Raw genomic sequence first — 9,395 nt, 5'->3', positions numbered from 1 at the left:
CTTTTCAGCATTTCTTTTCTCATAAATACAAATGTAAATGGTACAAAATTCACTCAGTTGCTATCTACTATCATCTGAATAAGAAGAGAAACACTTTAATGGAGTTTCCCTTAAGTGACATTTAAATGAAACTCATTAGAGTTGCTGAGTACAGTATTTACTTTTATAATATCATAAGCAACTTAAAATATATTTAATCAGTATAATATTTGATTTCAATATTTATGCTTATTATAGCTTATACTTAATTAGTAATATAATTAAATATATTGTTAGTAAAATTGACTGTCCAACGACATTTAAAATTATATTTATTAAATATATAATATATAGTCAAATTAATTTATGATTAAATATTTCAATATTACATTTATTAATTTTTAATCTACATAATATATATTTAAATTGAATTAATTTTATTATTTACAAAAAAATTAAGTACAATATTTTTAAAATAATATATATTCAAATTAAACTATCTAAATAAATATTTCACTGATTAAATATAATACATTATTAATGAACAAAAAATTAGAGATAAGTTATCATAATTTATATTTATATTTTATACTATTTTTATCAATTAAATAATTCTTTTAGACAATACAATTTTTTTAAATATATTTAAAATTATTTTATATTTATTTAATTTAAATAAAGAATTTAAAAAAATATGTACTGTCAACATAAACAATTTATATGGTCAAATAATAAAAAATTATTCATTGTATAATTCATTTTTAAAATTATTATGAAAGCAATAAACTTATAATACATAATATTTATAATTAATTAAAAATATAAAAAATACTTATATTGTAAACATATGTATTATTTCATTCATAAATATATTAATAAATTTCATAACTATTTTATTAAAGTAAAATTTCCTGTAAAAAAATATTAAATAGTATACGTAATCAAATTATTAAATATTAAAATTAAGAGATAAAATATATGATCGATAAACATATATTGTTTAATAAAATAATTTAAATTGATTATACATTATATTGAATACATACTATCATTAAATGTAATTTTAATATGAAATTCATTTATATATTTATAGTAACTATTGTAATCATAATTTGTATATCAAATTACACTCGCAATTTCTAAAGTTAACGCTTATTGTATTTATACTTTCTTTTTAAAATTGATTTCTTTTGTCTCTACTAAATAGTCACCATTACTAACGATGCTATTTTTTTTATGAAATGTTCTAAGAATTCTTATCACTCTCATACAAGTTTGCTCCAAGTTCAAGTCGGATTTCCATTACGAAAACATGGTCAACTTTGTCGCCTTTGCCAATCACAACAACTTCACCGTCTACCACCTATTCCAGTGTCGCGACGACCTCACCAATAATCAATGTTCTCTTTGCATGTCACATGCGATCACCCAACTCAACAACATCTACTTCATCTCTTATGACAACACGTTGCAGTTCGACAATGGTTTCATCAAGTACGATTATGTCACTTTCTTTGGGGTCAAGGATGTGACATCGATGTCACTAGATCTTCAATTCTTTCTCATTTTTTTGTTATCTTTGACAATATTAATGGATAAAAGGGTTACACTATAGTGGATGTTAAAAAAATAAAAGGGTCTCTAGTATGATAAAAAAAAAAGTGAGATTGAATGTAATAAGCATAGGTGCAAATTCTATTTAACTTATCAAATTGAATTTTATATTTAAAAATTATATTATATTGAATAAATATAATATTTAACCATACTTTTTAAATTGATTATTAAATGTAATATCTAGAAAAATCAGTCAATTAATATTTAATATATAGGGCTTCACATTGGTCCACGGTACAAAGAGACAATAAAGTGAGAGGTGCGGAATTCCGATATGCAACAAAGCTAGTAACCTAGTCAACTATTAAAATTAATTCGTTTTAAATATATACCATTTTCAGTAAAAACATAAAATAATACTATATTTGTAAGAAAAATTACCATGTTTAATAAATTCAACATTGAAATATTTAATCATATTTATTAATTTGAATATATAATATTTAATAAATATTTTTTAAATACTATAGCAACAATTTCATTATTATTAAAATACTATAGTTAATAGTATATTATAGTAACATATTTTCAATACTATGCTAAATGAAATCAAAATTAGATTTCAACAAAGTTGATTGTAATTTGACTGATGATATTTTTTTTTTTGTAAATATAAACCAGAGGATTAACTAACTCTGGGAAAAAATACATAGAAGAATCATTCCTCAAAACTCCTGATTCCACGCGACATTGCCAATACGACCAAACACTACCAGAATTTATTGAATCACATTATAGCAATGATGATGCCTGTCACACCCATCTTCCAGAAGATTTATCGCATTCTTTGAATCTGAATCAACTCAAATGCAATTAAACCTTTGGCCCATGCGAGCTTCATTCCCACCAGAATCGTTGTCAATTTGATTAATGATATGGTAATAAAAATATGAAATCAAAATTTTATGGCACATTATTATAATAAAGGAAGAACTTTTATTTTTAAAATTAATAGTTTAATGCTAATCATTTTCAGTAATTAAAAAAATCTTCCGTTTTAATATTTTACAACAACTTAAATTTTAAAATTGTTTATATATATATATATGAAAAAAAGTCTTCTACTTTTCACATCACTTTGTCCCGTGCTAAAACTTTATCATGGCCAATCTTCTCTACTTCCATTTGTGCCTTTTTGTAGTGTATACGTTCTTATGTCAAACACCAGTCAGAGCTTACAATGCCGGGTCAGAGCTTACAATGCCGGGTTGAGTGTTAAATGTTGGACATTTTAGTGTAATTGATCTCTTTATTATGTTAAAATAAGAGTGCACGCTTGTTTTAATGTAATAACGAGATGTTCGATTTAGGCAAAAGGTTGGAAGTTACATGGAAGTTACTAACTTCCATCAACGGTTGGAAGTTACATGGAAGTTACTAAAACTTCCATTAACGACAATTTTTAAAAATAAATAACTTCCATCAACCGCCAAAAACCACCTGTTCTTTGATTATAAATAATCATCCTGGTTCAGAAAGCATAATATGTGAAAAACTCACAAGACCAAAACAAAACTCTTGAATTATAATCTTCTGATTTTATCCGATTGAACAATTTTGGTTGAACCCCGAAATTTGATTCAATCTGAAAGTGTTTATACACGACTTCAGATTTATCCAGGATTATCTCGATTTTTAAAATTAACCAACAAAAGATTGAATCAAATCTTTCGAGATGACGAACGATAGTTCGAAGATGATAAGCAAGTTTGCGAAGTTGGACAAGTTTGAAGGGCAGGATTTCAGAAGATGGCAGAAGAAGATGCACTTTCTCTTGACAACATTGAATGTGGTGTATGTGCTGAGTACACCGATGCCGGTGTATGTGGAAGACGAAACTCTGGATCAAACAAGGAAGCGTTCGAAATGGGAGAACGACGATTACATTTGTCGTGGACACATTCTGAACGGTATGTCTGACTCTCTCTTTGATATTTATCAAAATGTTGAGTCTGCTAAGGAATTATGGGACTCTCTTGAATCCAAGTATATGGTAGAAGATGCCTCAAGTAACAAATTCTTAGTTAGTAATTTCTTTAATTACAAAATGATTGATTCGAGGCCTGTTATGGAGCAATATAATGAACTGCTGCGGATTTTGGGTCAGTTTACTCAACATGATTTGAAAATGGATGAATCCATTGCAGTTTCATCTATAATTGATAAACTGCCTTCTTCTTGGAAAGACTTCAAGCATACCTTGAAACATAAGAAGGAAGAGTTGACTCTGGTTCAACTCGGTAGTCATTTCATGATTGAGGAGTCGCTGAGGGCTCAGGAAATTGACAAAGTCAATGATAAAACCATAGCAGGTTCCTCTTTCGTTAATATGGTAGAGGAAAGTGGAACAGTTAAGCAAAATTACAATGCTAAAGGTAACAAACGAAAATTTCAAGGAAATAAGAACAAAGGTCCAAACAAACAAACAAAATTATCATGTTGGAAGTGTGGGAAACCTGGTCATTTAAAGAGGGATTGCCGGGTGTTCAAAGGAAAGAACAAGGCTGGTCCAAGTGGGTCTAATGATCCTGAAAAGCAACAAGGTCAGATTGTAGTGAATAATTTTAATTCGAATACGAATTCAAATTATGTATCACTAATATCTGATGCATTCTATGTGCAGGATGATGACGTTGCTTGGTGGTTTGATTCGGGAGCAACAAGCCATGTGTGCAAAGATCGTCGTTGGTTCAAGGAATTTAGACCAATCGATGATGGCTCTATTGTGAAGATGGGCAATGTTGCAACTGAACCAATCCTAGGATTAGGTTGTGTGAATTTAGTTTTTACTTCCGGAAAAAGTTTGTATTTGGATAATGTCTTATTTGTACCTGGTATTCGTAAGAACTTATTGTCTGGTATGGTTTTAAATAATTGTGGTTTCAAGCAAGTACTTGAAAGTGACAAGTACATCTTGTCAAGACATGGTTCGTTTGTTGGATTTGGTTATCGTTGTAATGGAATGTTTAAATTAAACATTGATGTTCCTTTTGTTCGTGAATCTGTTTGTATGGCCTCGTGTAGTTCTATAACTAATATGACAAAATCAGAAATTTGGCATGCTAGATTAGGACATGTTCATTACAAAAGATTAAAAGATATGTCAAAAACAAGTATGATTCCTCCTTTTGATATGAACATTGAAAAATGCAAAACTTGCATGTTGACCAAGATCACTAGGAAACCTTTTAAGGATGTTAAAAGTGAGACTAAAGTCTTAGACCTTATTCATAGTGATTTGTGTGATTTGCATGCTACTCCATCATTAGGTCATAAAAAATATCTTGTTACTTTTATTGATGATGCATCAAGGTATTGTTATGTATATTTATTAAATACAAAAGATGAAGCTCTTGATAAATTTAAAATTTATAAGAAAGAGGTAGAACTTCATCAAAATGGGCTAATCAAAACTTTTCGTACGGATATGGGAGGTGAGTATTATGATCCGGTTTATTTTCAATCTACTGGAATAATACATCAAACTACAGCTCCCTATACACCACAACAAAATGGTGTAGCCGAAAGGAAGAATAGAACCTTGAAAGAAATGGTGAATTCCATGTTATCCTATTCGGGTTTAAGTGAAGGATTTTGGGGTGAGGCTATGTTGACAGCCTGTTACTTGTTGAACCGAATTCCTAACAAAAGGAATAAGGTTACCCCATATGAACTTTGGCACAAAAAGACACCAAATTTGAGTTATCTCAAAATTTGGGGATGTAGGGCTGTAGTCAGGCTTACAGAACCTAAAAGGAAAACCATAGGTGAAAGAGGTATAGATTGCATATTTATTGGATATGCTGAACATTCTAAAGCATATAGATTCTATGTGCTAGAATCTAATGATTCTGTTGCTGTGAACTCGGTTATAGAGTCACGAGATGCTATCTTTGATGAACAAAGGTTTACATCTATACCTAGGCCAAAGGACATGAATTCCATGTCGAAAGTCTCAGTTAATATTGAGGATATACCTTCAACTAGTACTGAAACTAGAAAGAGTACGAGAGTAAGAAAGGCTAAGTCATTTGGTGATGACTTTCAACTCTATTTGGTTGAAGGGTCAAGGAATGATATTGAATTTCAATATCAATATTGCCTTAATGTTGAGGAAGACCCAAAGACTTTTAGTGAAGCAATGGCTTCAAGGGATGCTGTATTCTGGAAAGAAGCAATCCAAAGTGAGATGGATTCCATCATGCAAAATAATACCTGGAAATTGGTTGACTTACCTCCTGGATGTAAGCCATTAGGATGTAAGATGATCTTTAGGAGAAAGATGAAAGTGGATGGTACTGTTGACAAGTACAAAGCCAGATTGGTTATCCAAGGTTTTAGGCAAAAGGAGGGTATTGATTTTTTCGATACATATGCTCCTGTTGCTAGGATATCCACTATTAGACTGTTGTTAGCACTTGCTGCTATCCACAATCTGATGATTCACCAAATGGATGTGAAAACTGCATTCTTAAATGGTGAATTGGATGAAGAGATATACATGAAACAACCTGAAGGGTTTGTTATGCCAGGAAATGAAAATAAGGTGTGTAAACTGATGAAATCTCTTTATGGCTTGAAACAAGCGCCTAAGCAATGGCATCAAAAATTTGATGAGGTTGTGTTGTCTAGTGGTTTTGTTATAAACCAAGCAGATAAATGTCTATACAGCAAGTTTGATACTCATGGCAAAGGAGTTATCATTTGTCTGTATGTAGACGACATGTTGATCTTTGGTACCGACCAAGATCAAGTTGATGAGACTAAGGCATTTTTGTCTTCTAAGTTTGATATGAAAGATATGGGGGAGGCGGATGTGATCTTAGGAATAAAGATCAAACGTGGAAACAATGGTATTTCCATCTCTCAATCACATTATATTGAGAAGATTTTGGAGAAATTTAATTTTAAAGATTGTTCTCCGGTAAGTACTCCCATTGATCCTAACCTGAAGCTATTACCTAATAAAGGTGTAGCAGTGTCTCAACTTGAATACTCAAGGGCGATAGGATCACTCATGTATGCAATGATTAGTACTAGGCCTGATATAGCTTATGCTGTTGCTAAACTCAGTAGGTTTACAAGTAATCCTAGTTCTCATCATTGGCAAGCTATGAATAGAGTATTCAAATACTTAAAGGGAACCATTGACTATGGTTTGACATATACTGGATTTCCTTCGGTTATTGAAGGTTACTCTGATGCAAGTTGGATAACCAATATGGAGGATTATTCATCCACAAGTGGTTGGGTATTCCTCCTTGGAGGAGGTGCTATCTCTTGGGCATCCAAGAAACAGACCTGCATTACAAATTCAACAATGGAATCTGAATTTGTAGCTTTAGCAGCAGCTGGTAAAGAAGCTGAGTGGCTAAGAAATCTAATCTATGAGATTCCATTGTGGCCCAAACCTATACCTCCCATGTCTATCAGGTGTGATAGTCAGGCAACTTTGGCTAAGGCATATAGTCAAGTGTATAATGGGAAGTCTAGACACTTGGGTGTTAGACACTACATGGTTCGGGAGTTAATCATGCATGGTGTGATATCAGTGGAGTTTGTGAGAACTCAGCATAATTTGGCCGATCATTTAACCAAAGGGTTAAGTAGAGATCTCGTAAAAAGGTCGGCTGTGGGATTAGGATTAAAGTCCATCTGAAATCTCTTATGTTAAGACACCCAATTCCCATCTAATATGGCATTAGGTGCTGAATTCAATGTGGAAAGCTTAACATGTAGAGATTGGAACACATCATCGAAAGTATCCCAAAAGGAATGTGTTCGGTTCTGTAAGTTAAGGAGGTTGAAGTATAACTTCTCAATGGTTCTTTTGAAAAATTGCATTTGCAGGTGCAAGAAAGAAAAGGACTACCTATATAAGCATGAAGTTTAGCCGCTTCAAGAAGCTGGGACTTGGCTTTGATATGCTTATGAAGGATAGGGACACAGGCTAGTAAAACTAGTGTCGAGCAAGAGTAATGTTATAAACTATTGTGCAGATTATCTTCATGTATTCATTATGAATAGAAAGGGTTCAATCCTTAGTGACACCCTGATATTCGAATATTTGAAACGTGTAATTTGCTAAGATGAAATTCAATCGTCACGATATTTCATCTATGCAGTAGTTTGTGGTATGTTATGACTTTGGTGATTTGATCGGTAATTACACTAAAATGGGGGAGGTTTGTTGGACATTTTAGTGTAATTGATCTCTTTATTATGTTAAAATAAGAGTGCACGCTTGTTTTAATGTAATAACGAGATGTTCGGTTTAGGCAAAAGGTTGGAAGTTACATGGAAGTTACTAACTTCCATCAACGGTTGGAAGTTACATGGAAGTTACTAAAACTTCCATTAACGGCAATTTTTAAAAATAAATAACTTCCATCAATCGCCAAAAACCACCTGTTCTTTGATTATAAATAATCATCCTGGTTCAGAAAGCATAATATGTGAAAAACTCACAAGACCAAAACAAAACTCTTGAATTATAATCTTCTGATTTTATCCGATTGAACAATTTTGGTTGAACCCCGAAATTTGATTCAATCTGAAAGTGTTTATACACGACTTCAGATTTATCCAGGATTATCTCGATTTTTAAAATTAACCAACATTAAACACTCACTTAATTCTCCCTTCTACAAATCAAATAAACTTCATATGCATAGACCTGGCTCATTTTACCAAGTTCCCAAGAAATCATATGCCTCAAATGGTCCCTTCACGAGAGTGACATCCAACAATGGTGACTATCTCATGAAGCTCACATTGGGAACACCACCAGTGGACGTGTATGGTTTGGTTGATACAGACAGTGATCTTGTGTGGGCACAATGTACACCTTGTCAGGGTTGTTATAAGCAGAAAAATCCAATGTTTGACCCTCTAAAGGTCCAAAACATATGCTCCTATTCCATGTGATTCAAAGGAGTGTAATTCATTCTTTGATCATTCTTGTTCTCCTGAAAAAGCGTGCGATTATGTTTATGCTTATGCTGATGATTCAGCAACAAAAGGGATGCTTGCAAAGGAAATTGCCACATTTAGTTCCACCGATGGAAAACCTATTGTTGAAAGCATTATATTTGGGTGTGGACACAACAACACAGGGGTTTTTAATGAAAATGATATGGGACTAATTGGGCTAGGTGGGGGGCCTCTTTCACTTGTTTCACAAATGGGTAACCTTTATGGGAGCAAAAGGTTCTCTCAGTGCCTGGTTCCTTTTCATGCAGACCCTCACACTTCAGGTACCATTAGTCTTGGTGAAGCCAGTGATGTTTCAGGTGAAGGAGTAGTCACAACTCCTTTGGTCTCTGAAGAAGGTCAGACTCCTTATTTAGTCACATTGGAAGGCATAAGTGTTGGAGACACATTTGTGCCCTTTAATTCTTCTGAAATGCTTTCCAAGGGGAATATAAATGATTGATTCAGGTACACCAGAAACATATTTACCACAAGAATTTTATGACCGACTAGTGGAGGAATTGAAGGTGCAGATTAACCTACCACCCATTCATGTTGACCCTGACTTGGGCACACAACTTTGTTACAAAAGTGAGACAAATTTGGAAGGGCCAATCTTGACTGCTCATTTTGAGGGGGCAGATGTGAAATTGCTGCCATTACAAACCTTCATCCCACCAAAAGATGGTGTATTTTGCTTTGCAATGACTGGCACTACTGATGGCTTATATATATTTGGTAATTTTGCTCAATCAAATGTTTTGATTGGGTTTGATTTAGATAAAAGGATTGTTTTTTTTAAGCCAACTGATTTCACCAAACCGTAG

At 32.7% G+C, this 9,395-nt stretch overlaps 1 pseudogene; it reads left to right on the top strand.

The window, feature by feature from the left end:
- The first annotated feature begins 8,262 nt into the window (after positions 1–8,262).
- Positions 8,263–9,395, top strand: LOC112997624 (aspartic proteinase CDR1-like; annotated as a pseudogene).

The sequence above is a fragment of the Glycine max genome, chromosome 11 (genome assembly GCF_000004515.6).
Source record: "Glycine max cultivar Williams 82 chromosome 11, Glycine_max_v4.0, whole genome shotgun sequence".
In the NCBI taxonomy this organism is placed as follows: Eukaryota; Viridiplantae; Streptophyta; class Magnoliopsida; order Fabales; family Fabaceae; genus Glycine; species Glycine max.
This window is presented reverse-complemented; position numbering and strand designations above follow the sequence as displayed.